The 26511-nt window shown below is 49.5% G+C and overlaps 1 protein-coding gene across 7 annotated transcripts in view; it reads left to right on the forward strand.

Annotated features, from left to right (window-relative positions):
• FBXO10 (F-box protein 10) overlaps positions 1-26511 on the forward strand; it is a 360834-nt gene that overhangs the window by 225939 nt on the left and 108384 nt on the right. The window contains exon 1 of one of the 7 annotated variants that reach the window (XM_077251482.1): positions 20115-20406. The exons of 3 other annotated variants lie outside the window; for them this stretch is intronic. The gene's annotated coding sequence lies outside the window, so the exon portion shown is untranslated. Of the gene's footprint in view, positions 1-20114; positions 20537-26511 lie in introns of those variants that run through there. 3 more of the 7 variants (XM_077251474.1, XM_077251464.1, XM_077251496.1) reach the window with 3 other exon arrangements.

Genomic DNA, 26511 nt, shown 5'->3' on the forward strand with positions numbered 1-26511 from the left:
GTTCCACGACTGGGAGAGCTACATGTTGTAATGGCTGCCCTGCGCGCTCTGGGTACCTCTACGGAGAACTCGGGTATTGATGATGCATGGATAGAAGGTGATGTGTATGGGTCTGCAACAACAAGGCAAATACTGAAATGTACCCATTACAAGCGTGCTCTTCGTGCTCACACATATACATATGTTGCTCTGTATGAACTGTTGCTGGACGAGTTCTTCATTGATAATCCAGAACTAAAACAGGTGTGTTTGATGGCAACAGAGGGAATTGAAGCTGCCTGTTCTGAGGAAAACAAGAACACAAAAAGTAAGTCAGTGAAACAAGCAAGCACTTCCCTACTAGAGGCCTTGACCACTGCTGACATAATCACAGTCTTTCAAACATGGGTGAAACAGAGATCCAAAAATGCAATGTTCAAGTCAATGATGAACTACCTACAGCGAGTGGAAACAATCCTTTTATTTGTTGCTGCAACCAGGAATGCAGACCTTGAGCTTCATCTTCAAGCCGGAGAGCAGCTCAGCAAGCTCTTCTTTGCATTTGACCGGATGAAATACAAGCGATTGTGGCCAAGGTATATCACGGACATGCATGACCTTAAAATAAATCACCCTCAAACATGGGAAGAAATGAAAGCGGGTAACATTTCAGTCACGAAAAGTGCTATCCCATTTGTATCCATTGGGGCGGACCATGCATGCGAGCATCTGAACAAGCTGATGAAAATCCATGCTGGCATAGTCGGCATCTCGAACAATGCCAATGCTCGTCAGAGATTCTTCATGGCCACACCTGAACTCTCCCGAGTTGTCAAAGAATATACCAGACAGTTTGATTTAGAACGTGACAAAACCAGAGAGCATCACGATCTTGGGCCAAGTGCAGTCAAGAAGTGTCATCATGTTATTGACAAGATTAAGGAAGCAATTTTGAAACATGGCAACCCATTTGCTGTTGTAGGTGACAAGTTGCACAATGTAATCACCCATGCCTACATCCCTGATGAGTACGTAAAAATGATCCTGAATGCAGATGAGACAGGTCAAAAGCTGTATGAAGACTATGTGTTGGCGCGAATCAATGGGGATGTTAGCCTATGGGCACCAGTAAAGAAGGAGAACAACAGGATGTTCATGTCGGCAAACAAGAAAACCACAGTAAAACTCCGAGACAAGACTGTTGATCTTAAGGAGACCAAGGACTTGTATGGAAGAATGATGGTTTTGGCAAGGTCCAACAGAGACATAAACCAGAAAGTGGCCATTGGGAACTACGAATTCACTCTGACCCCAAGAGCCTTTTTTGCTCCAGATGGTACAATGTTACCATGCCATGACAAATCAAAACTGATCAGTCTCCTTAACAAGTTGGTTATAGTAGAAACTCCACAGAAAGATCTGCAGCCAGAAGATAGGATGGACACAAGATCAGATGCTCCAAGTCGCAAGATAGCCCTGGTAGATGGAATGGTTCTTCTGCAAAAGATGGCCAAGAAACCGGCAACACTAGTGACAGTCAAAGATCTCAGTTACTGCTTCAATGACAGGCTTATGTCTCTCACAGAAAATTACGATGAAATAATCCTTGTGTTTGATACGTATAGGGAAAATTCTCTCAAGGATGCTACCAGGGATAAAAGAAGAAAAGGAAAGGCACCAATTCAGTACCAGGTCAGAGATGAAACAAACATTAATCATATTCCAATGAACAGGTTCCTTTCACATGACAAGACAAAGGCTGACCTGACCAACTATCTTGCTGCAAAGACTCTAGAGTTCAACAGTTCATCACAAAAACTGGTCATCACTTGTTCTTCAGGGTGTACCAGGAGCAACAAAAACTTAGTTTTCGACGACAACAATCACGAAGAAGCAGACACACTGTTGATCTACCAAGCTGTCTTGGCAACACAACGAAACCCACCGGATGCAAGGATGGTTTTCTTCTCCCCTGATACCGATGTACTGGTGTTGGTCATAGCTAACTATGACCTCATGCTGAAGAATACATCGATTTCAATGGTCTCTGGGATGATCGAGATAGAGCCAATAAGGCGAGTCATAGGGGCAGACAGAGCAAAGGCTTTGACAGCCTTCCATGCATTCACTGGTGCTGACACAACTGGAAGGTTCTCTCGAATTGGCAAAGCAATCTGGCTGCAAGCTTACATGAACGCAACACCAGATGTAATCAGTTCTCTGCAGATGCTTTCGACTGAAAAAGAAGTGAGCGAAACTATGTTGTCAACTCTTGCTACCTTCGTATGTTTTGCTTACTCTCCAAAAGGCATTTTTATTAAGAATATTCCCGAACTGCGATGGCATCTATTTTGCAAGCATATGGCAGAAAGTGACAGGTTACCTCCTACACTCGGAGCTCTAAAACAACATGTCCTCAGAGTCCATATCCAAGCCAGAGTGTGGGGACAAGCTAACATTGCTTTGCAGGATTCTCAGCTGGATCCCGAGAAGAATGGCTATCACAAAGGGTTGGATGGACAGTTGAAACCAACCATGACAGATGTTCTTCCAGCTCCAAAAGCAATAATCGAGATGATTAGTTGTCAATGCAAACATGACTGTTCTTCTTCAAGGTGTTCGTGCCGAAAAAATAACTTATCCTGTACCGATCTTTGTCAGTGTGACAGCGAGTGTATGAATGACGAGGACACTCAGACCAAATATGAAACTGATGATGACAGTGATGGTGGCGATATGTAAAGACACTCTGGTTGTTCAAAAGTTAAAAACATTAACTCTCTGCTTTTCGAGTTCGAAAATTTGTTCAAATATAAACCGATACAATTTGTAGTCGTATATAGAGTATTTATTTGGATACCACTGCATTTCTTAGTACTCAAAATGTATGTTTAGCTGTCAAAATTTAAGTTTTACGTTACTTACAAGCTGAGATATTAACGAAAATCGATGTAAATCAGCCATTTTGTAAAATCCAAGATGGCGGCCACTTAGGACTCGGGGCAAATGGAAACATTGTTTTTCTTATTGCTTATACCATAGCCTTTCCAAAAATGTACATATTTGAAACTCTCCAGAAAATTCCGGCGAAATTACATAGTGAACCGGACTATGATGTGAATACACTTAAAAACGGCTACAAAAACAATAAAACTGGCACAAAAGTGGGCATCAAAGTGGGCATCAAAGAGCATTGAAGAAAGGGTTAAATGACTTTGGGCCACTGATCTTACACTGCACACAAATAGAACAGGGAGCCCTACATCAAAACCAGGTATCTCCAGCCTGGCCCAAATGGGTTCTGGGCACCAGAATTGGCATAAAAGTGGGCAAACAGCCAATTTTCACATATTTGAAAAAATGATGTTTTTAAGGGGTTAAATGCCTTTGGCCCACTAATACCACAGTGCATACATATAGAACATGGAGCCCCACATCAAAACCAGGTCTCTTCAGCCTGGCTCAAATGGGTTCTGGGCATCAGAACTGGCATCAAAGTGGGCCAACAGCCCATTTTCACAGATTTGAATAAGTTACTGATGATTTTAAGGGGTTAAATGAATTTGGGCCACTGATCTCACACTAAGAAAACACAGACAGTGATGGCCCGCATCAAACCCAGGTCCCTCTAGCCTGGCCCAAATGGGTTCTGGGCATCAGAATTGGCATCAAAGTGGGCAAACAGCCGATTTTCACAGATTTGAATAAGTAACTGTTTTTAAGGGGTTAAATGACTTTGGGCCACTGATCTGACACTTAAAATACACAGATAGTTATTCCCTGCATCAAACCCAGGTCCGGAAAGCCTGGCCCAAATGCGTTCTGGGCATCAGAATTGGCATCAAAATGGGCAAACAGCCCATTTTCACAGATTTGAATAAGTAACTGATGTTTTTAAAGGGGTTGTCCACTACTTTCAATTTACCCCCCAATGTATCCCCCCGGGGCCCCTGATGAATTGTGTAATTACCTTCCGTTGCCGTTTTTGCCTGTGAGCGGCGCTATTCCAGCGGCTGAGTCCGGGTCACGTGACCCCCAGGCTGCAGCCGCTGCTTATTTCCGCCGACGTCACGTCAATTTCCAGACTCTGGAAATTGACGTGACGTCAGTAGCAGGCGTGAGCCAGCCTCACAGTCAGCAGTCACTCATCAAGAGTGACTGGGCTGTGGGCGTGGCTGGTGGCTGCAGGCCTGTGCTGGGGGTGGGCGGGGCTAGGCAGGGATGTGCGGGCGGGGCTAGGCAGGGATGATTGTGCGGGCGCCGGTGCTCTGCGGTCCGGCGCTGGTGCTCTGCGGTCCGGCGCCGGTGCTCTGCGGTCCGGCGCCAGTGCTGTGCGGGCCGGCGCCGGTATGTGCTGGGGTCTGCTGGGGGGGTGGTCTTTGGGGTGTGTGTGTGTCTCTGTGTGCAGTCATTGTCCGATGGGACTACAAGTCCCATCGGGCTCTGCCTGCTACAGTGACAGTGAGTGACACATTAGCCAATGATGGGACAGTAGTAGTCCCATCATCCGGCTAATGTGTTGAATGTAAAAAAATAAAAAATAAATACACATATACAGCACATACATACATACATACATACCACACACCATGTGACAACATGCACCATGCGATATGCGAAAACATGCAACATGCGCCATGCGACAACATGCGGCATGCACCATGCGACAACATGCATCATGCGACGACATGCGACATGTACCATGCATGCAATGACATGCACCATGCGACGACATGCGACATGTACCATGTGATGACATGCACCATGCTGCGACATGCACCATGGGACGACATGCACCATGCGACGACATGCACCATGGGACAACATGCACCATTCGACGACATGCGACGACATGCACCATGCGACGACATGCACCATGCGAGGACATGCGACATGCACTATGCGACGACATGCTACATGCGACGCCATGCAACATGCGATGCCATGCAACATTTGACATGCGACGACATGCACCATGCGACGACATGCACCATGCGGCAACATGCACCATGCGGCAACATGCACCATGCGGCAACATGCGACGACATGCAACATGTGACATGCGACATGCCACATACAGTACGTACATACATACAACATACATACAGACATACAGTACATGTAACATAGAGTACATACTCACCATCACTTGTCACCTTGATCCCCGAAGCCATTGTCATCTGTAAAAAATATTAAAATAATAAACAACCAATATACTCCCTGATCCGCAGAAATCCAATTAAAACGAGTGTCCCTCGACGATCACCCGTGGAGAGCAGGAGCATCTGCTGATGCGACTGCTCTCCAGGGGCTCCAGGAACACAATGATGGAAGGTATCCTTCCACAATGTATTCCTCACAATGTATTCCTACGCCCCTGTGAGAAAATAGTCCCTAGTCTCACTTTATGGCATTGCTGTATGAGAAATTTTCCCACGCAGCTTTTTGCCATAAAGTAAGACTTTGAACTTTAGTAACCTCAGTGATGCACTGCAGGAGCCATTGTCTCCTGTCAGTGTGTCACTGAGGGTCCTATAGAGCAGTGACATCACCCGATGTCACTGTTCTATAAGGGAGATCGTCGTGGGACACTCGTTATTAATTGGACTACGGCGGACAGGTAGTATACGGTTTATTATTTTACGTTTTTTGCAGGCGCTAAAGTATGGTAAGTATGGTTAAATGAAGAATATTAAAATACTTTTTTCCTAATGTGTCTGTGTTTTATTAACCCTTTATTACTATTGGATTAATAATGGATAGGCGTCTTATTGACGCCTCTCCGTTATTAACCCGGCTTAATGTCACCTTACAATAGCAAGGTGACATTAACCCCTTATTACCCCATATCCCACCGCTACACGGGAATGGGAAGAGAGGGGCTAAGTGCTGGAATTGGCGCATCTTACAGGTGCGCCATTTCTGGGGCGGCTGCGGACTGGTATTTGTAGCCGGGGGGGGGGAACCAATATCCATGGCCCCTCTCTAGGCTATGAATATCAGCCCGCAGCTGTCTGCGTAGCCTTTCTGGCTATAAAATATAGGGGGACCCCACGTCATTTTTTTTGGGGGGTCCCCCTATTTTAATAGCCAGTAAAGGCTACGCAGACAGCTGCGGGCTGATATTCATAGCAGGCTACAAATATTGGCCCCCTGCCGTCGGCTTTCCCCCTCTGGCGCAGAAAATTTTCCCGGGAGCCTACGCCGTTATTTTCCGTCTTTTTATTAAATTAAACGCTCATTAAGGCCTCTTTCACATTTGCGTCGGTACGGGTCCATCGCTATGCGTCGGGCCTACGTACTGACGCACATTGTGAAATTTGTGCACGTCGTGGGCAGCGGATGCAGTTTTTCAACGCATCCGCTGCCCATTCTGAAGTCCGGGGAGGAGGGGGCGGAGTTTTGGCCGCGCATGCGCGGTAGAAAATGGCGGACGCGACAGACAAAAAAACGTTCACTTTAACGTTTTTTGTGATTAGCAAACATTGGGGCATGCTTGGCAGATGCTTGCCTGGCATAAAGGAATTGCAATTACCGCCGTTATACTCTTATAGACGTAACAAGAATATAAAAGATTTTTTGGTTAAGTCCGATATTGGTCCGAGAAAAAAGAGCAATTATCCATAACAGGCTTAGAAAAAACTGGTTGTTTCCCATGTTTAAATTGTGTGAACTGCACCTCTATGGTGAAGGGAGCAACGTTTGAACATCCAAAAACAAAGAAAAAATATGACATTAAACATTATTTGACATGCAGCTCAGATTATGTGTATCTCTTGATGTGTCCTTGTAAGTTGTGGTACGTCGGGGAAACGACGTGAGAGTTTAAAGTACGAATGAACCAGCACTGATATTCTATTAGGAAAAAGAGGACCGATCTCCCGGTCCCTAAACATTTTGTGGAATGCAATCATTCGGAAAAGGACTTAAAATTTAAAATAATTGATAGGGTACCAGTTAATAGGAGGGGGGGTGATAGGGAGCTGATCCTCCGCAAAAGAGAAATGATGTGGATCTATAAACTGAACACACTTAGGCCAATGGGCCTTAATGTAGATTTTAAATTACATGCAATTATATAAGAGAACGTTCCTACATTAGTACTGTATAATTAAAAGTTTGGTATTTTTTATCCTTGGGAATACTTTGTTTGTATAAGTATGTTCCTAATTTTATTCTGTATATGTTTTGTCCAGGTACTGTTGCTGTCTAATGTAATGGAAGACCCTGATTGGAGAGACATATATCCTGGAGGAATAATTTGTCTAAGAAATACACACATTTATACTAGATATTTATATAATTTTTTTGAGAATATTCTGTAATATGCACGTGGATGGTGGGAGGCCAACTAATAAATTATTAAAATTTCCCTGTTTGTCTTTTATAATTTTTTAGTTATTATTGATGCTATGGCCATAAAGGGTTAGGTGTAATATGTACATTGGTCAATCTCAGTAGATGAAACCACATTTTGTTCATATTAGCCAGGACTACTGTGCTACTGCAATACAGAGGTCATGTGTAGTGTTGAGCGATACCGTCCGATACTTGAAAGTATCGGTATCGGAAAGTATCGGCCGATACCGTCACAGTATCGGAATCCAATCCGATACCGATACCCGATACCAATACAAGTCAATGGGACTCATGTATCGGACGGTATCCCTGATGGTTCCCAGGGTCTGAAGGAGAGGAAACTCTCCTTCAGGCCCTGGGAACCATATAAATGTGTAAAAGAAAGAATTAAAATAAAAAATATCGCTATACTCACCTGTCCGACGCAGCCGGGACTTCAGCGAGGGAACCGGCAGCGTTGTTTGTTTAAAAATCGCGCTATTACTTGGTTACGTGAATTCCCGGCTTGTGATTGGTCAGGTCGGCCATGTTGCCGGGACGCGGACCAATCACAGCAAGCCGTGACGAAATTACGTCACGGCTTGCTGTGATTGGTCCGCGTCCCGGCAATATGGCCGCCCTGACCAATCACAAGCCGGGACGTCACGGGAGGCTGGACACGCGCTCATTTTAAAATGGGCGCGTGTCCAGCCTCCCGTGACGTCACGGCTTGTGATTGGTTGCGCCGCGATCAACCAATCACAAGCCGGGAGGCTGGACGCGCTCATTTTGAAATGGGCGCGTGTCCAGCCTCCCGTGACGTCACGGCTTGTGATTGGTTGCGCCGCGATCAACCAATCACAAGCCGGGAGGCTGGACGCGCTCATTTTGAAATGGGCGCGTGTCCAGCCTCCCGTGACGTCACGGCTTGTGATTGGTTGCGCCGCGATCAACCAATCACAAGCCGGGAGGCTGGACGCGCTCATTTTGAAATGGGCGCGTGTCCAGCCTCCCGGCTTGTGATTGGTTGACCGCGACGCAACCAATCACAAGCCGTGACGTCACGGGAGGCTGGACACGCGCCCTTTTTAAAATGAGCGCGTTTCCAGCCTCCCGTGACGTCACGGCTTGTGATTGGTTAATGGCGGCCATGTTGCCGGGACGCGGACCAATCACAGCAAGCCGTGACGTATTTTCGTCACGGCTTGCTGTGATTGGTCCGCGGCCCGGCAACATGGCCGCCCTGACCAATCACAAGCCGGGACTTCGCGTAACCATGTAAAAGCGGGAATTTTAAACAAACAACGCTGCCGGTTCCTGCGCTGAGGTCCCGGCTGCGTCGGACAGGTGAGTATAGCGATATTTTTTATTTTAATTCTCTATTTTACACATTTTAACATTAATGTTGTTCCGATACCCGATACCCGATACCACAAGAGTATCGGAATCCCGGTATCGGAATTCCGATACAGCAAGTATCGGCCGATACCCGATACTTGCAGCATCGGAATGCTCAACACTAGTCATGTGTGGAGGCGCCTAGTCCGGAGGGGTGAGGGGCACCCTCGAGACACTGTATGAGTGCCAGGTGGGGGTCTGAATTAAGACACTCCTTGGTAATTCATAGCAGGATTGGACACAGTATATATGAGTCCATATGGCATATAAGGAGCGGGGTTGCTCCTGTGAACGCTCAGGTGGTTAACTGATAATACCATATGTCTTTTAATGAGTATGGAATTCTCCGCAAATTTTGATAATACCATGTGTCTTTTAATAAGTATGGAATGCTCTGCAAATTTTGATATATAGATATGACCTTTAGGACACTATGAGATAATTTGCTGCCAAATTAATGGTGTCTTTTTAATACTTTGCTGTTACTAGCAAAATGTCCATAGGCACCTTCCTATCTATACCGCTTCTAAAGCAACACTGTGGAGGTCATTGCATGATCTCTAATGAGATCGCAACTACTGGCGCTACGGCGCATGCGCAGTGGGCTAACGAAGCCAGTCTATTCCTTATCCAAGATGGAGAGCCTGAGCGCTACTGCGCACGCGCGTGACGTCATATAGACACTAGTGCTCCTATTGGCCCCCCACCTAACATGTGGTCACTATGTACATAGAAGCGCTCTGACATGCGCAGTAGCGCTTTGAGTATGCCGATAACACGCTGCTTCCTCCATGACTGATATGTCTCTCCTAAGGTATGTTAGCTAATTGTATGAAGGAGTTGTTTTATGTATCTTTAATAGTACACCGCTGGCACCAATGCACATGTAGATGAAATGTAATTACTTGCAAATTAATGGGATTCACTAATTGGCTGGATTTAGGGGATGATGGGGTTTTGTCCCTATATACACTCACCGGCCACTTTATTAGGTACACCATGCTAGTAACGGGTTGGACCCCTTTTCCCTTCAGAACTGCCTCAATTCTTCGTGGCATAGATTCAACAAGGTGCTGGAAGCATTCCTCAGAGATTTTGGTCCATATTGACATGATGGCATCACACAGTTGCCGCAGATTTGTCGGCTGCACATCCCAAAGATGCTCCATACAAGGCAGGATGGATCCATGCTTTCATGTTGTTTACGCCAAATTCTGACCCTACCATCCGAATGTCGCAGCAGAAATCGAGACTCATCAGACCAAGCAACGTTTTTCCAATCTTCTACTGTCCAATTTCGATGAGCTTGTGCAAATTGTAGCCTCAGTTTCCTGTTCTTAGCTGAAAGGAGTGGTACCCGGTGTGGTCTTCTGCTGCTGTAGCCCATCTGCCTCAAAGTTCGACGCACTGTGCGTTCAGAGATGCTCTTAGGCCTACCTTGGTTGTAACGGGTGGCGATTTGAGTCACTGTTGCCTTTCTATCAGCTCGAACCAGTCTGCCCATTCTCCTCTGACCTCTGGCATCAACAAGGCATTTCCGCCCACAGAACTGCCGCTCACTGGATTTTTTTTCTTTTTCGGGCCATTCTCTGTAAACCCTAGAGATGGTTGTGCGTGAAAATCCCAGTAGATCAGCAGTTTCTGAAATACTCAGACCAGCCCTTCTGGCACCAACAACCATGCCACGTTCAAAGGCACTCAAATCACCTTTCTTCCCCATACTGATACTCGGTTTGAACTGCAGGAGATTGTCTTGACCATGTCTACATGCCTAAATGCACTGAGTTGCCGCCATGTGATTGGCTGATTAGAAATTAAGTGTTAACAAGAAGTTGGACAGGTGTACCTAATAAAGTGGCCAGTGAGTGTATATGCTGTAAAGAGGCTTGTGCACTGCTTGAGAAAGGCTCAGCTAGAGCCGAAACGTTGCATGGAGGTGTGGGCAGAATAAACACCTGCATATTGACCTAAAGAATATGGAGTGCTGCCTGTTTTTGTGAAGTTTATGAATTGGAAACAACCGAGGACGGGATGTCTGGGCTTTGCACCCGAAGATAAGTAGTGGAGTGTGCTGTTCCATTTTTTCTACTATATTTATAGATAGATATATCTATAGATACATAGATGTATCTATCCATATATTTGGCTGCTTTCACACATCAGGTTTTTGCCGTGAGGCACAATCCGGCGAGTTTTGAAAAAAACGGATCCATTTTTTTCCGCCGGATCCATTTTTTCTCATAGAGTTGTATTAGCGCCGGATTGCGCCTGATGGCCACACGTTTCATCCGTTTTTTGCCGGATCCGTCAAAAAAGCTGTTTCCGCCGGATGGAAAACACATACAGAGGAACGTTTTTTCTGTCCGGTGAAAAAACGCACAGCGACGGATCCTGCAAAAAAACGTATGAAACTGAGCTGTGAAATGATGAATCCGGCCTTGGAATCAGTTTTTTCATGCATGTTTCCATTCAAATCATGCACATTTTCCGTTTATTTACTTATTTCCAAAAACGGCATTAAAACCGCGCATAAACCGCACCAAGAACTGCATCAAAACCGCACCTAAGACTGCATCAAAACCGCACCAAAACTGCACCAGGTTTCGATGCAGTGAAGAAAAAAACGCGTCCTGCAAAGTTGTCTGCAGGATGCGTTTTTTTATTATTTTTTTTTTTATTAGCGACGCAGCGCGACGGCCCCTTACCGATGCTAGTGTGAAAGCAGCCTAAGGCTACTTTCACACTTGCGTTTTTAGCAATCCATCTTTTTGGGGAAAAAACGGATCCTGCAAATGTGCTCGCAGGATGCGTTTTTTACCCATAGACTTGTATTAATGACGGATCGCGACGGATGGCCACACGTCGCGTCCGTCGTGCAACGGATGCGTCGTGTTTTGGCGGACCGTTGGCACGAAAAAACGTCAGAATGGGCAGCGGATGCGTTGAAAAACTGCATCTGCTGCCCACGACGTGCATAAATTTCACAACGTGCGTCAGTACGTAGGCCCGACGCATAGCGATGGACCCATACCGACACAAGTGTGAAAGAGGCCTTAATGAGCGTTTAATTTAATAAAAAAATGGAAAATAACGGCGTGGGCTCCCGCGCAATTTTCTGCGCCAGAGGGGGAAACCCGACGGCCGGGGGCCAATATTTGTAGCCTGCTATGAATATCAGCCCGCAGCTGTCTGCGTAGCCTTCACTGGCTATTAAAATAGGGGGACCCCCCCAAAAAAAATGACGTGGGGTCCCCCTATATTTTATAAGGCTACGCAGACAGCTGCGGGCTGATATTCATAGCCTAGAGAGGGGCCATGGATATTGGTTCCCCCCAGCTACAAATACCAGTACGCAGCCGCCCCAGAAATGGCGCATCTGTAAGATGCACCAATTCTGGCACTTAGCCCCTCTCTTCCCACTCCCATGTAGCAGTGGGATATGGGGTAATAAGGGGTTAATATCACCTTGCTATTGTAAGGTGACATTAAGCCGGGTTAATAACGGAGAGGCGTCAATAAGACGCCTATCCATTATTAATCCAATAGTAATAAAGGGTTAATAAAACACACACACACATTAGGAAAAATGTATTTTAATATTCTTCATTTAACCATACTTACCATACTTTAGCGCCTGCAAAAAACGTAAAATAATAAACCGTATACTACCTGTCCGCCGTAGTCCAATTAATAACGAGTGTCCCACGACGATCTCCCTTATAGAACAGTGACATCGGGTGATGTCACTGCTCTATAGGACCCTCAGTGACACACTGACAAGAGACAATGGCTCCTGCAGTGCATCACTGATGTTACTAAAGTTCAAAGTCTTACTTTATGGCAAAAAGCTGCGTGGGAAAATTTCTCATACAGCAATGCCATAAAGTGAGACTAGGGACTATTTTCTCACAGGGGCGTAGGAATACATTGTGAGGAATACATTGTGGAAGGATACCTTCCATCATTGTGTTCCTGGAGCCCCTGGAGAGCAGTCGCATCAGATGCTCCTGCTCTTTACGGGAGATCGTTGAGGGACACTCGTTTTAATTGCATTTCTGCGGATCAGGGAGTATATTGGTTGTTTATTATTTTAATATTTTTTACAGATGACAATGGCTTCAGGGATCAAGGTGACAAGTGATGGTGAGTATGTACTCTTTGTTACATGTACTGTATGTCTGTATGTATGTTGTATGTATGTACGTACTGTATGTGGCATGTTGCATGTCACATGTTGCATGTCGTCGCGTGTTGCCGCATGTCGCCGCATGGTGCATGTCGCCGCTTGGTGCATGTCGCCGCATGGTGCATGTCTGCCGCATGGTGCATGTCGCCGCATGGTGCATGTCGCCGCATGGTGCATGTCATCGCATGGTACATGTCATCGCATGGTACATGTCGCATGTCGTAGCATGTCGTCGCATGGTGCATGTCATTGCATGTTACATGTCGCATGGCGTCGCATGGTGCATGGCGTCGCATGGTGCATGGCGTCGCATGGTGCATGTCGTATGTTGCATGTTTTCGCATATCGCATGGTGCATGTTGTCACATGGTGTGTGTTGTATGTATGTATGTATTGTATATGCGTATTTATTTTCTTTTTTACATTCAACACATTAGCCGGATGATGGGACTGCTACTGTCCCATCATTGGCTAATGTGTAACTCACTGTCACTGTAGCAGGCAGAGCCCGATGGGACTTGTAGTCCCATCGGACAATGCCTGCACACAGAGACACACACACACCCCAAAGACCACCCCCCCAGCAGACCCCAGCACATACCGGCGCCGGCCCGCACAGCACCGGCGCCGGACCGCAGAGCACCGGCGCCCACAATCATCCCTGCCTAGCCCCGCCCGCACATCCCTGCCTAGCCCCGCCCTCCCCCAGCACAGGCCTGCAGCCACCAGCCACGCCCACAGCCCTGTCACTCTTGATGAGTGACTGCTGACTGTGAGGCTGGCTCACGCCTGCTACTGACGTCACATCAATTTCCAGAGTCTGGAAATTGACGTGACGTCGGCGGAAATAAGCGGCGGCTGCAGCCTGGGGGTCACGTGACCCGGACTCAGCCGCCGGAATAGCGCCGCTCACAGGCGAAAACGGCAAAGGAAGGTAATTACACAATTCATCAGGGGCCCCGGGGGGATACATTGGGGGGTTAATTGAAAGTAGTGGACAACCCCTTTAAGGGTTTAAATGCCTTTGCGCCACTGATACCACAGTGCATACATATAGAACAGGAAGCCCCACATCAAAAACAGGTCTCTTCAGCCTGGCTCAAATAGGTTCTGGGCATCAGAACTGGCATCAAAGTGGGCAAACAGCCCATTTTCACATATTTGAATAAGTAACTGATGTTTTAAGGGGTTAAATGACCTTGGACCACTAATCTCACACTAAATATACACAGATAGTGATGCCCTGCATCAAATCAAGGGTTCCTCCAGCCTGGCCCAAATGGGTTCTGGGCATCAGAATTGGCATCAAAATGGGCAAACAGCTCATTTTCACAGATTTGAATAAGTAACTGATGTTTTTAAGGGGTTAAATGCCTTTGGGCCACTGATACCACAGTGCATACATATAGAACAGGAAGCCCCACATCAAAAACAGGTCTCTTCAGCCTGGCTCAAATAGGTTCTGGGCACCAGAACTGGCATCAAAGTGGGCAAACAGTCCATTTTCACATATTTGAATAAGTAACTGACGTTTTAAGGGGTTAAATGACCTTGGACCACTAATCTCACACTAAGAATACACAGATAGTAATGCCCTGCATCAAATCCAGGTCCTTCCAGCCAGGCCCAAATGCGTTCTGGGCATCAGAATTGGCATCAAAATGGGCAAACAGCCCATTTTCACAGATTTGAATAAGTAACTGATGTTTTTAAGGGGTTAAATGACTTTGGGCCACTGATCTCACACTTATAATACACAGAGAGTGATGCAGTTTGTCAGGAAATAGGAAGAAGTTGTTATTACTTTAGTTACACATACAGAGCTCTCAGCTGTAGTTTCCTATGCCTGCCAGCAGAAGGCTGGAATTCTAAGCCACTCTCCCTTCCTCCCCCCTGCTATATAGTTGTAATTTGAGACCAGCGGGCCAGCAACACTCACTGGAATCGCTGAGGAATTTTTATGGCTCTGAGCTGAGAAAGCCAGTCTCTCCCTAAATCCCTCATCCCCCTCCCGCCTGATACTAGCTAAAACTGGTACAGCCATCTCCAAAATGCATGGGACTCTTTCGTTCTTTTAAAGTTATGTATACTGGCACCGATCAGGGCTAGAGCTGTAAGGATTATATATTCTGGATGTCCACCGAGAGATCTATAGCTCACTGAAATTGCTAGGAGCTAAACCCAACGAGTTGCAAGGAGCGGATTTCTCCATAAAGCGGGTCATGTATCTATGCCGTGTTTATACTTAAAAGAACCCCCCTGATGTGGTGAACATCCTAATCATTGTGTCGTTCTTATACAAGGTTCATACAGTGAGTTATGTATAGAAATGGTTTGTCATAACTGCAAGAAAGGGGAGGCTTCAGCCTCTGAGTGAGGTCACCACAGAGGGAGTGCCTTGGTTTTGGGCTGGGAGATAAGTGAGACATCAGTCTTCACTAGTCTTTTGTCCTGGGTCTAGCTGCGAGACAGGTGTGTGATACATTTAGATGTGTGCCCCTCCCCCACAGCACCCGATCAGCCATGAGATGAAACGATATGAACGAAATGTGGTTTTGAACTTTAATCCTATTTTATTTGTAATTGTACTGTACATACGATACTTGTCTACTTTTATAAGATATTTTTATACTTCTGTAAACACTGCCTACCTTTTTGGAGTAAAATATATAAAATTACTAGCCTTGTCTCTCCTTGCTCTATAACGTACTGTCACGTCCTCTGAAGTGAATTACGCTACTAATTTGGGTGGGCTCCGGTCCCGTTATTAAGAAATGGGAGCTGGTGGCAGCGGATTTGTCCTGTGCACTTGGAAGACTTTGCAGCAACGGATGGCGTTGATAATTATTGTTCCTGCCTGAGTAGGAGTAATTATATCGCCCTCGCTGCAGCGTGCCAATTAGCCAGTACAAAGTAAAGCAGCCTTTCTGGCGACAAATTATCCTAGGTGCAGTACCCGGTCTGACCTGAGGGTAAGGGGGATGCAAGAGAGCTGCAAGTTCTAAACCAGAACTGGGAAGTGGGATATAGATAAATCCCCTTTAGAAAGAACCAGGGGAAACCAAACAACCCTGGTTCATGACAAATTGGTGTGAGCGGCGGGGATGATAAAGGTATCCTCCCCGTGAACCGTGACACACAGCATCACTATCTGTGTATTCTAAGTGTGAGATCAGTGGCCCAAAGTGATTTAACCCCTTAAAAACATCAGTTACTTATTCAACTTTGTGAAAATGGGCTGTTTGCCCACTTTGATGCCAATTTTGGTGCCCAGAACCCATTTAGGCCAGGCTGGAGAGATAAGGTTTTATACGAGGCATCACTATCTGTGTATTCGAAGTGTGAGATTAGTGGTCCAAAGTCATTTAACCCCTTAAAAACATCAGCTACTTATTGAAATGACCAAAATTGACTGCCCACTTTGATGCCAGTTCTGATGCCCAGAACCCATTTTGGGCAGGCTGGAGGGACCTGGGTTTGATGTGGGGTGCCCTATTCTATATGTCTGCAGTGTGAGATCAGTGGCCCCAAGGCATTTAACCCTTTAATTTAATGCTCTTTGGTGCCCAATTTGATGGCCAGTTTTGTGCCATTTTTCTTGTTTTTGTAGCTGCTTTTAAGTGTATTCACATCAGGGCTCCTCGCTGCATTGTACGTTACAGTATTATTGTGATGATTACTTTTTGTTGTTAAACCTACAAAAAAAAAAACAGAAAAGAAAAAACCGACGAATAAGAAACCAACTTCAGCTCCGAATAAGAAACTGAACGAATAAGAAACCAACTTCAGCCTGGTCACAATGTTATAGGGGCATCTGACTAAGGCCGGCGTCACACTAGCGAGTTTTACGGACGTATGAGCGCATAAACTACGTCCGTAAAATACGCATTGCACACGGCCCAATGAATCTCTATGGGGCCCAGCTCCTATCTGCCGTATATTACGCATCCGTAATATATGGTCTTGTACGGCCGTAGAAAATCGCAGCATGCTGCGTTTGTCACCGTATTGCGCAAAAAAATCACCAATGAAAGTCTATGGGGGCGAGAAAAATATGGATTACACACGGACCATGCGTGTGACTTGCGAGAAATACGCACCGGTGTTAGAGAAAAGCCGGTAATTCAATTTCCGGCTTTTCATTTCTCCTTCACAAACCCGACAGGATATGAGACATGGTTTACATACAGTAAACCATCTCATATCCCTTTTTTTTGCATATTCCACACTACTGATGTTAGTAGTGTGTATGTGCAAAATTTGGGCGCTGTAGCTTGTAAAATGAAGGGTTAAATGGCGGACAAAATTGGCGTGGGCTCCCGCACAATTTTCTCCGCCAGAGTGGTAAAGCCAGTGACTGAGGGCAGATATTAATAGCCTAGAGAGGGTCCATGGTTATTGGCCCCCCTGGCTAAAAACATCTGCCTCCAGCCACCCCAGAAAAGGCACATCTGGAAGATGCACCTATTCTGGCACTTGGCCACTCTCTTCCCACTCCCGTGTAGCGGTGGGATATGGGGTAATGAAGGGTTAATGTCACCTTGCTATTGTAAGGTGACATTAAGGCTACGTTCACATTTGCGTTGTTGTGTGCTGCGTCGGCGACGCAATGCACAACGCATGCATAACGCAGCGTTTTGTGACACATGCGTTCATTTTTTTAACGCAAAAAAATTGCTACAGGCAGTGTTCTCTGCGCCATGACAGTTGCGCCAAAAATGACGCATGAGTCACAAAACGCGAGACAAGCATGTCCATGCGCCCCCCATGTTAAATATAGGGGCGCATGACGCATGCGTCGCCGCGGCTGCGCCCGACGCAACGCAAATGTGAACGTAGACATTAAGCCAGATTAATAATGGAGAGGCGTCAATTATGTCACCTATCCATTATTAATCCAATAGTACGAAATGGTTAATAAAACACACACATTATTTAAAAGTATTTTAATGAAATAAAGACACAGGTTGTTGTAATATTTTATTATACTGGTAATCCACCTGAAGACCCTCGTTCTGTAACAAAGGAAAAATAAAAAAACAACAATATCTCATACCTTCCGTCGCTCAGGTCAAGTCCCACGAAGTAAATCCATCTGAAGGGGTTAAATAATTTTACAGCCAGGAGCTCTGCTAAAGCAGTGCTCGTGCCTGTAAAACCCCCGGGAATGAATGGATTGCAGGGGAATGACCTGTAGTTACCTTGAGTTGCGGTGAGGCGCCCTCTGCTGGATGTCCTCATATGAACTCGAGCGTGAGAACTGTAAGGGTGCGTGTCCACGATCAGGATGGCCGGCGGTATCGCCGCTCGGCGCTAAGCCCCGCCCCCTTTCTGGGACGCGATGATGCCGGATGTGTACTGTACACATCCGGGATCATCGCACCCTTCGCCATAGGGCCCTGTGATATTACCTGCGGCGACGCAGCGTCGCCGCAGGTAGCACGGACATGCTGCGATCTGAAAAGACACGCATGTCCGGAGTCGCAGGCCCGCCGCGTGCGGGTTTCCACGCATAGTGGACACGGGATTTCAAAAAATCCCCTCCACTATGCTGGAACATCTGGACGCTGCGTGTTTGACGCTGCAGCGTCAAACAAGCAGCGTTTACTTACCGTGGACACACACCCTTACCAGGCTCCAGTTCATGAGGACATCCAGCAGAGGGCGCATCACCGCAACTCAAGGTAACTACAGGACATTCCCCTGCACTCCATTCATTCCCCGTATTTTTACAACCACGAGCATAGCTGCTTTAGCAGAGCTCCTGGGTGTAAAATGATTTAACCCCTTCAGATGGATTTACTTCGTGGGACTTGACCTGAGCGACGGAAGGTATGAGATATTGTTGTTTTTTTATTTTTCCGTTGTTACAGAACGAGGGTCTTCAGGTGGATTACCAGTATAATAAAATATTACAACAACCTGTGTCTTTATTTCATTAAAATACTTTTAAATAATGTGTGTGTGTGTTTTATTAACCATTTCGTACTATTGGATTAATAATGGATAGGTGACATAATTGACGCCTCTCCATTATTAATCTGGCTTAATGTTACCTTACAATAGCATGGTGACATTAACCCTTCATTACCCCATATCCCACCGCTACACGGGAATGGGAAGAGAGTGGCCAAGTGCCAGAATAGGTGCATCTTCCAGATGTGCCTTTTCTGGGGTTGCTGGGGGCAGATGTTTGTAGCCAGGGGAGGCCAATAACCATGGACCCTCTCCTGGCTATTAATATCTGCCCTCAGTCACTGGCTTTACCACTCTGGCGGAGAAAATTGTGCGGGAGCCCACGCCAATTTTTTCCGCCATTTAACCCTTTATTTTACAAGCTACAGCGCCCAAATTTTGCACATACACACTACTAACATTAGTAGTGTGGAATATGCAAAAAAAAGGGATATGAGATGGTTTACTGTATGTAAACCATGTCTCATATCATGTCGGGTTTGGGAAGGAGAAATGAAAAGCCGGCAATTGAATTACCGACTTTTCACAGATATCGCGCTGAATTAAATATAAATACAGAATATATATATATATATATGTGTGTCTCAATGACATATATATATATATATATATATATATATATATATATATATATATATATATATATACTGTATATATGTTTTAACGAACATTTGAGCCCATAAATCTATTAGATGTCAGTTTTGCAAGCCTGCGAGAAAATATCGCAGTATGGATGCCATACGGATTACATACGGAGGATGCCATGCGCAAAATACGCTGACACACCCTGCCTACGGGCTTGTTTCCACTTGCGAGAAACACGTCCGTGTCTCGCATGTGGAAACCAAGCTGTGGCGCCGGCACTTTGGAGCGGAGCGTGCAGCTCCATGTGTTCCTATGCGGCCGCACGCTCCGCTCTGGAGTGCCGGCGCCACAGCTTGGTTTCCACATGCGAGACACGGACGTGTTTCTCGCAAGTGGAAACAAGCCCTACGGATGACATACGGATCACTATTTTGGGAACATTTCTGCGTATTACGGCCGTAAAATACGGACCGTATTTTCATACGCTGAGTGTGACGCCGGCCTAATGCTGAGGACACGCTGTACCCCAGGATGTGAGCAGCACCCCAGGATGTGAGCAGCACCCCAGGATGTGAGCAGCACCCCAGGATGTGAGCAGCACCCCAGGATGTGAGCAATCCCACAGCCCGGCCTCTGGCAGCCATCTTCCCACACAGCTGTAGTACGCTAGGCCGGGCAGGATGTAACCCTGCTGCTGTCTGTGCTGACAGTCCCGGTGCCTGCAGAGGCTGCTGCTGAGTGCTGGGTGACCACCACATGATGGAGTTACATGAGCCGCACAGCTCCCTCCTTTCATCTTTACGACTCTTTCCTTCGCTCCCTCAAGTCTCTATGGTGCTGAGTGGAAACAACAGGAGGGGCTCCGCTTCTCCAGCCCGACTCTATGGTAGTAGCGGCTGCGGCAGCAGTGTCCGGGAGGCTGCGGTGCAGAGTGGCGGGCTCCGGTAGGCTCCGTGTCTGTGTGGAAGTTTCCTGGCGGGCGCTTGTTATGTGGCAGTGTGCTGCAGGCGGGGAGAGCTGCGGTGCCGGCCGGGCTGCATCTGCGCATGGTGTGTGGTGATGCTGGAGGCGCAGGTACCACAGGAGCGGGAAGTGTGTGCTGCTGTAATGTGCTGGGCTGTGTGTGTGTGCTGCTGTAATGTGCTGGGCTGTGTGTGTGTGCTGCTGTAATGTGCTGGGCTGTGTGTGTGCTGCTGTAATGTGCTGGGCTGTGTGTGTGCTGCTGTAATGTGCTGGGCTGTGTGTGTGCTGCTGTAATGTGCTGGGCTGTGTGTGTGCAGCCGTAATGTGCTGGGCTGTGTGTGTGCAGCCGTAATGTGCTGGGCTGTGTGTGTGCAGCCGGAATGTGCTGGGCTGTGTGTGTGCAGCCGGAATGTGCTGGGCTGTGTGTGTGCAGCCGTAATGTGCTGGGCTGTGTGTGTGCAGCCGGAATGTGCTGGGCTGTGTGTGTGCAGCCGTAATGTGCTGGGCTGTGTGTGTGCAGCCGTAATGTGCTGGGCTGTGTGTGTGCAGCCGGAATGTGCTGGGCTGTGTGTGTGCAGCCGGAATGTGCTGGGCTGTGTGTGTGCAGCCGTAATGTGCTGGGCTGTGTGTGTGCAGCCGGAATGTGCTGGGCTGTGTGTGTGCAGCCGGAATGTGCTGGGCTGTGTGTGTGCAGCCGTAATGTGCTGGGCTGTGTGTGTGCAGCCGGAATGTGCTGGGCTGTGTGTGTGCTGCTGTAATGTGCTGGGCTGTGTGTGTGCAGCCGTAATGTGCTGGGCTGTGTGTGTGCAGCCGTAATGTGCTGGGCTGTGTGTGTGCAGCCGGAATGTGCTGGGCTGTGTGTGTGCTGCTGTAATGTGCTGGGCTGTGTGTGTGCAGCCGTAATGTGCTGGGCTGTGTGTGTGCAGCCGGAATGTGCTGGGCTGTGTGTGTGCAGCCGGAATGTGCTGGGCTGTGTGTGTGCAGCCGGAATGTGCTGGGCTGTGTGTGTGCAGCCGGAATGTGCTGGGCTGTGTGTGTGCAGCCGGAATGTGCTGGGCTGTGTGTGTGCAGCCGGAATGTGCTGGGCTGTGTGTGTGCAGCCGGAATGTGCTGGGCTGTGTGTGTGCAGCCGGAATGTGCTGGGCTGTGTGTGTGCAGCCGGAATGTGCTGGGCTGTGTGTGTGCAGCCGGAATGTGCTGGGCTGTGTGTGTGCTGCTGTAATGTGCTGGGCTGTGTGTGTGCTGCTGTAATGTGCTGGGCTGTGTGTGTGCAGCCGTAATGTGCTGGGCTGTGTGTGTGCAGCCGTAATGTGCTGGGCTGTGTGTGTGCAGCCGGAATGTGCTGGGCTGTGTGTGTGCAGCCGGAATGTGCTGGGCTGTGTGTGTGCAGCCGGAATGTGCTGGGCTGTGTGTGTGCAGCCGGAATGTGCTGGGCTGTGTGTGTGCAGCCGGAATGTGCTGGGCTGTGTGTGTGCAGCCGGAATGTGCTGGGCTGTGTGTGTGCAGCCGGAATGTGCTGGGCTGTGTGTGTGCAGCCGGAATGTGCTGGGCTGTGTGTGTGCAGCCGTAATGTGCTGGGCTGTGTGTGTGCAGCCGGAATGTGCTGGGCTGTGTGTGTGCTGCTGTAATGTGCTGGGCTGTGTGTGTGCAGCCGTAATGTGCTGGGCTGTGTGTGTGCAGCCGGAATGTGCTGGGCTGTGTGTGTGCAGCCGGAATGTGCTGGGCTGTGTGTGTGCAGCCGTAATGTGCTGGGCTGTGTGTGTGCAGCCGGAATGTGCTGGGCTGTGTGTGTGCAGCCGTAATGTGCTGGGCTGTGTGTGTGCAGCCGTAATGTGCTGGGCTGTGTGTGTGCAGCCGGAATGTGCTGGGCTGTGTGTGTGCAGCCGGAATGTGCTGGGCTGTGTGTGTGCAGCCGTAATGTGCTGGGCTGTGTGTGTGCAGCCGGAATGTGCTGGGCTGTGTGTGTGCAGCCGGAATGTGCTGGGCTGTGTGTGTGCAGCCGTAATGTGCTGGGCTGTGTGTGTGCAGCCGGAATGTGCTGGGCTGTGTGTGTGCAGCCGGAATGTGCTGGGCTGTGTGTGTGCAGCCGTAATGTGCTGGGCTGTGTGTGTGCAGCCGGAATGTGCTGGGCTGTGTGTGTGCAGCCGGAATGTGCTGGGCTGTGTGTGTGCAGCCGTAATGTGCTGGGCTGTGTGTGTGCAGCCGGAATGTGCTGGGCTGTGTGTGTGCTGCTGTAATGTGCTGGGCTGTGTGTGTGCAGCCGTAATGTGCTGGGCTGTGTGTGTGCAGCCGTAATGTGCTGGGCTGTGTGTGTGCAGCCGGAATGTGCTGGGCTGTGTGTGTGCTGCTGTAATGTGCTGGGCTGTGTGTGTGCAGCCGTAATGTGCTGGGCTGTGTGTGTGCAGCCGGAATGTGCTGGGCTGTGTGTGTGCAGCCGGAATGTGCTGGGCTGTGTGTGTGCAGCCGGAATGTGCTGGGCTGTGTGTGTGCAGCCGGAATGTGCTGGGCTGTGTGTGTGCAGCCGGAATGTGCTGGGCTGTGTGTGTGCAGCCGGAATGTGCTGGGCTGTGTGTGTGCAGCCGGAATGTGCTGGGCTGTGTGTGTGCAGCCGGAATGTGCTGGGCTGTGTGTGTGCAGCCGGAATGTGCTGGGCTGTGTGTGTGCAGCCGGAATGTGCTGGGCTGTGTGTGTGCTGCTGTAATGTGCTGGGCTGTGTGTGTGCTGCTGTAATGTGCTGGGCTGTGTGTGTGCAGCCGTAATGTGCTGGGCTGTGTGTGTGCAGCCGTAATGTGCTGGGCTGTGTGTGTGCAGCCGGAATGTGCTGGGCTGTGTGTGTGCAGCCGGAATGTGCTGGGCTGTGTGTGTGCAGCCGGAATGTGCTGGGCTGTGTGTGTGCAGCCGGAATGTGCTGGGCTGTGTGTGTGCAGCCGGAATGTGCTGGGCTGTGTGTGTGCAGCCGTAATGTGCTGGGCTGTGTGTGTGCAGCCGGAATGTGCTGGGCTGTGTGTGTGCAGCCGGAATGTGCTGGGCTGTGTGTGTGCAGCCGTAATGTGCTGGGCTGTGTGTGTGCAGCCGGAATGTGCTGGGCTGTGTGTGTGCTGCTGTAATGTGCTGGGCTGTGTGTGTGCAGCCGTAATGTGCTGGGCTGTGTGTGTGCAGCCGGAATGTGCTGGGCTGTGTGTGTGCAGCCGGAATGTGCTGGGCTGTGTGTGTGCAGCCGTAATGTGCTGGGCTGTGTGTGTGCAGCCGGAATGTGCTGGGCTGTGTGTGTGCAGCCGTAATGTGCTGGGCTGTGTGTGTGCAGCCGTAATGTGCTGGGCTGTGTGTGTGCAGCCGGAATGTGCTGGGCTGTGTGTGTGCAGCCGGAATGTGCTGGGCTGTGTGTGTGCAGCCGTAATGTGCTGGGCTGTGTGTGTGCAGCCGGAATGTGCTGGGCTGTGTGTGTGCAGCCGGAATGTGCTGGGCTGTGTGTGTGCAGCCGTAATGTGCTGGGCTGTGTGTGTGCAGCCGGAATGTGCTGGGCTGTGTGTGTGCTGCTGTAATGTGCTGGGCTGTGTGTGTGCAGCCGTAATGTGCTGGGCTGTGTGTGTGCAGCCGTAATGTGCTGGGCTGTGTGTGTGCAGCCGGAATGTGCTGGGCTGTGTGTGTGCTGCTGTAATGTGCTGGGCTGTGTGTGTGCAGCCGTAATGTGCTGGGCTGTGTGTGTGCAGCCGGAATGTGCTGGGCTGTGTGTGTGCAGCCGGAATGTGCTGGGCTGTGTGTGTGCAGCCGGAATGTGCTGGGCTGTGTGTGTGCAGCCGGAATGTGCTGGGCTGTGTGTGTGCAGCCGGAATGTGCTGGGCTGTGTGTGTGCAGCCGGAATGTGCTGGGCTGTGTGTGTGCAGCCGGAATGTGCTGGGCTGTGTGTGTGCAGCCGGAATGTGCTGGGCTGTGTGTGTGCAGCCGGAATGTGCTGGGCTGTGTGTGTGCAGCCGGAATGTGCTGGGCTGTGTGTGTGCTGCTGTAATGTGCTGGGCTGTGTGTGTGCTGCTGTAATGTGCTGGGCTGTGTGTGTGCAGCCGTAATGTGCTGGGCTGTGTGTGTGCAGCCGTAATGTGCTGGGCTGTGTGTGTGCAGCCGGAATGTGCTGGGCTGTGTGTGTGCAGCCGGAATGTGCTGGGCTGTGTGTGTGCAGCCGGAATGTGCTGGGCTGTGTGTGTGCAGCCGGAATGTGCTGGGCTGTGTGTGTGCAGCCGGAATGTGCTGGGCTGTGTGTGTGCAGCCGGAATGTGCTGGGCTGTGTGTGTGCAGCCGGAATGTGCTGGGCTGTGTGTGTGCAGCCGTAATGTGCTGGGCTGTGTGTGTGCAGCCGGAATGTGCTGGGCTGTGTGTGTGCAGCCGGAATGTGCTGGGCTGTGTGTGTGCAGCCGTAATGTGCTGGGCTGTGTGTGTGCAGCCGGAATGTGCTGGGCTGTGTGTGTGCTGCTGTAATGTGCTGGGCTGTGTGTGTGCAGCCGTAATGTGCTGGGCTGTGTGTGTGCAGCCGGAATGTGCTGGGCTGTGTGTGTGCAGCCGGAATGTGCTGGGCTGTGTGTGTGCAGCCGTAATGTGCTGGGCTGTGTGTGTGCAGCCGGAATGTGCTGGGCTGTGTGTGTGCAGCCGGAATGTGCTGGGCTGTGTGTGTGCAGCCGTAATGTGCTGGGCTGTGTGTGTGCAGCCGGAATGTGCTGGGCTGTGTGTGTGCAGCCGGAATGTGCTGGGCTGTGTGTGTGCAGCCGTAATGTGCTGGGCTGTGTGTGTGCAGCCGGAATGTGCTGGGCTGTGTGTGTGCTGCTGTAATGTGCTGGGCTGTGTGTGTGCAGCCGTAATGTGCTGGGCTGTGTGTGTGCAGCCGTAATGTGCTGGGCTGTGTGTGTGCAGCCGGAATGTGCTGGGCTGTGTGTGTGCTGCTGTAATGTGCTGGGCTGTGTGTGTGCAGCCGTAATGTGCTGGGCTGTGTGTGTGCAGCCGGAATGTGCTGGGCTGTGTGTGTGCAGCCGGAATGTGCTGGGCTGTGTGTGTGCAGCCGGAATGTGCTGGGCTGTGTGTGTGCAGCCGGAATGTGCTGGGCTGTGTGTGTGCAGCCGGAATGTGCTGGGCTGTGTGTGTGCAGCCGGAATGTGCTGGGCTGTGTGTGTGCAGCCGGAATGTGCTGGGCTGTGTGTGTGCAGCCGGAATGTGCTGGGCTGTGTGTGTGCAGCCGGAATGTGCTGGGCTGTGTGTGTGCAGCCGGAATGTGCTGGGCTGTGTGTGTGCAGCCGGAATGTGCTGGGCTGTGTGTGTGCAGCCGGAATGTGCTGGGCTGTGTGTGTGCAGCCGGAATGTGCTGGGCTGTGTGTGTGCTGCTGTAATGTGCTGGGCTGTGTGTGTGCTGCTGTAATGTGCTGGGCTGTGTGTGTGCAGCCGTAATGTGCTGGGCTGTGTGTGTGCAGCCGTAATGTGCTGGGCTGTGTGTGTGCAGCCGGAATGTGCTGGGCTGTGTGTGTGCAGCCGGAATGTGCTGGGCTGTGTGTGTGCAGCCGGAATGTGCTGGGCTGTGTGTGTGCAGCCGGAATGTGCTGGGCTGTGTGTGTGCAGCCGGAATGTGCTGGGCTGTGTGTGTGCAGCCGGAATGTGCTGGGCTGTGTGTGTGCAGCCGGAATGTGCTGGGCTGTGTGTGTGCAGCCGGAATGTGCTGGGCTGTGTGTGTGCAGCCGGAATGTGCTGGGCTGTGTGTGTGCAGCCGGAATGTGCTGGGCTGTGTGTGTGCAGCCGGAATGTGCTGGGCTGTGTGTGTGCAGCCGGAATGTGCTGGGCTGTGTGTGTGCTGCTGTAATGTGCTGGGCTGTGTGTGTGCAGCCGGAATGTGCTGGGCTGTGTGTGTGCAGCCGGAATGTGCTGGGCTGTGTGTGTGCAGCCGGAATGTGCTGGGCTGTGTGTGTGCAGCCGGAATGTGCTGGGCTGTGTGTGTGCAGCCGGAAAGTGCTGGGCTGTGTGTGTGCAGCCGGAATGTGCTGGGCTGTGTGTGTGCTGCTGTAATGTGCTGGGCTGTGTGTGTGCTGCTGTAATGTGCTGGGCTGTGTGTGTGC

This window comes from Ranitomeya variabilis, chromosome 1 (assembly GCF_051348905.1).
Source record: "Ranitomeya variabilis isolate aRanVar5 chromosome 1, aRanVar5.hap1, whole genome shotgun sequence".
Classification (NCBI taxonomy): Eukaryota; Metazoa; Chordata; class Amphibia; order Anura; family Dendrobatidae; genus Ranitomeya; species Ranitomeya variabilis.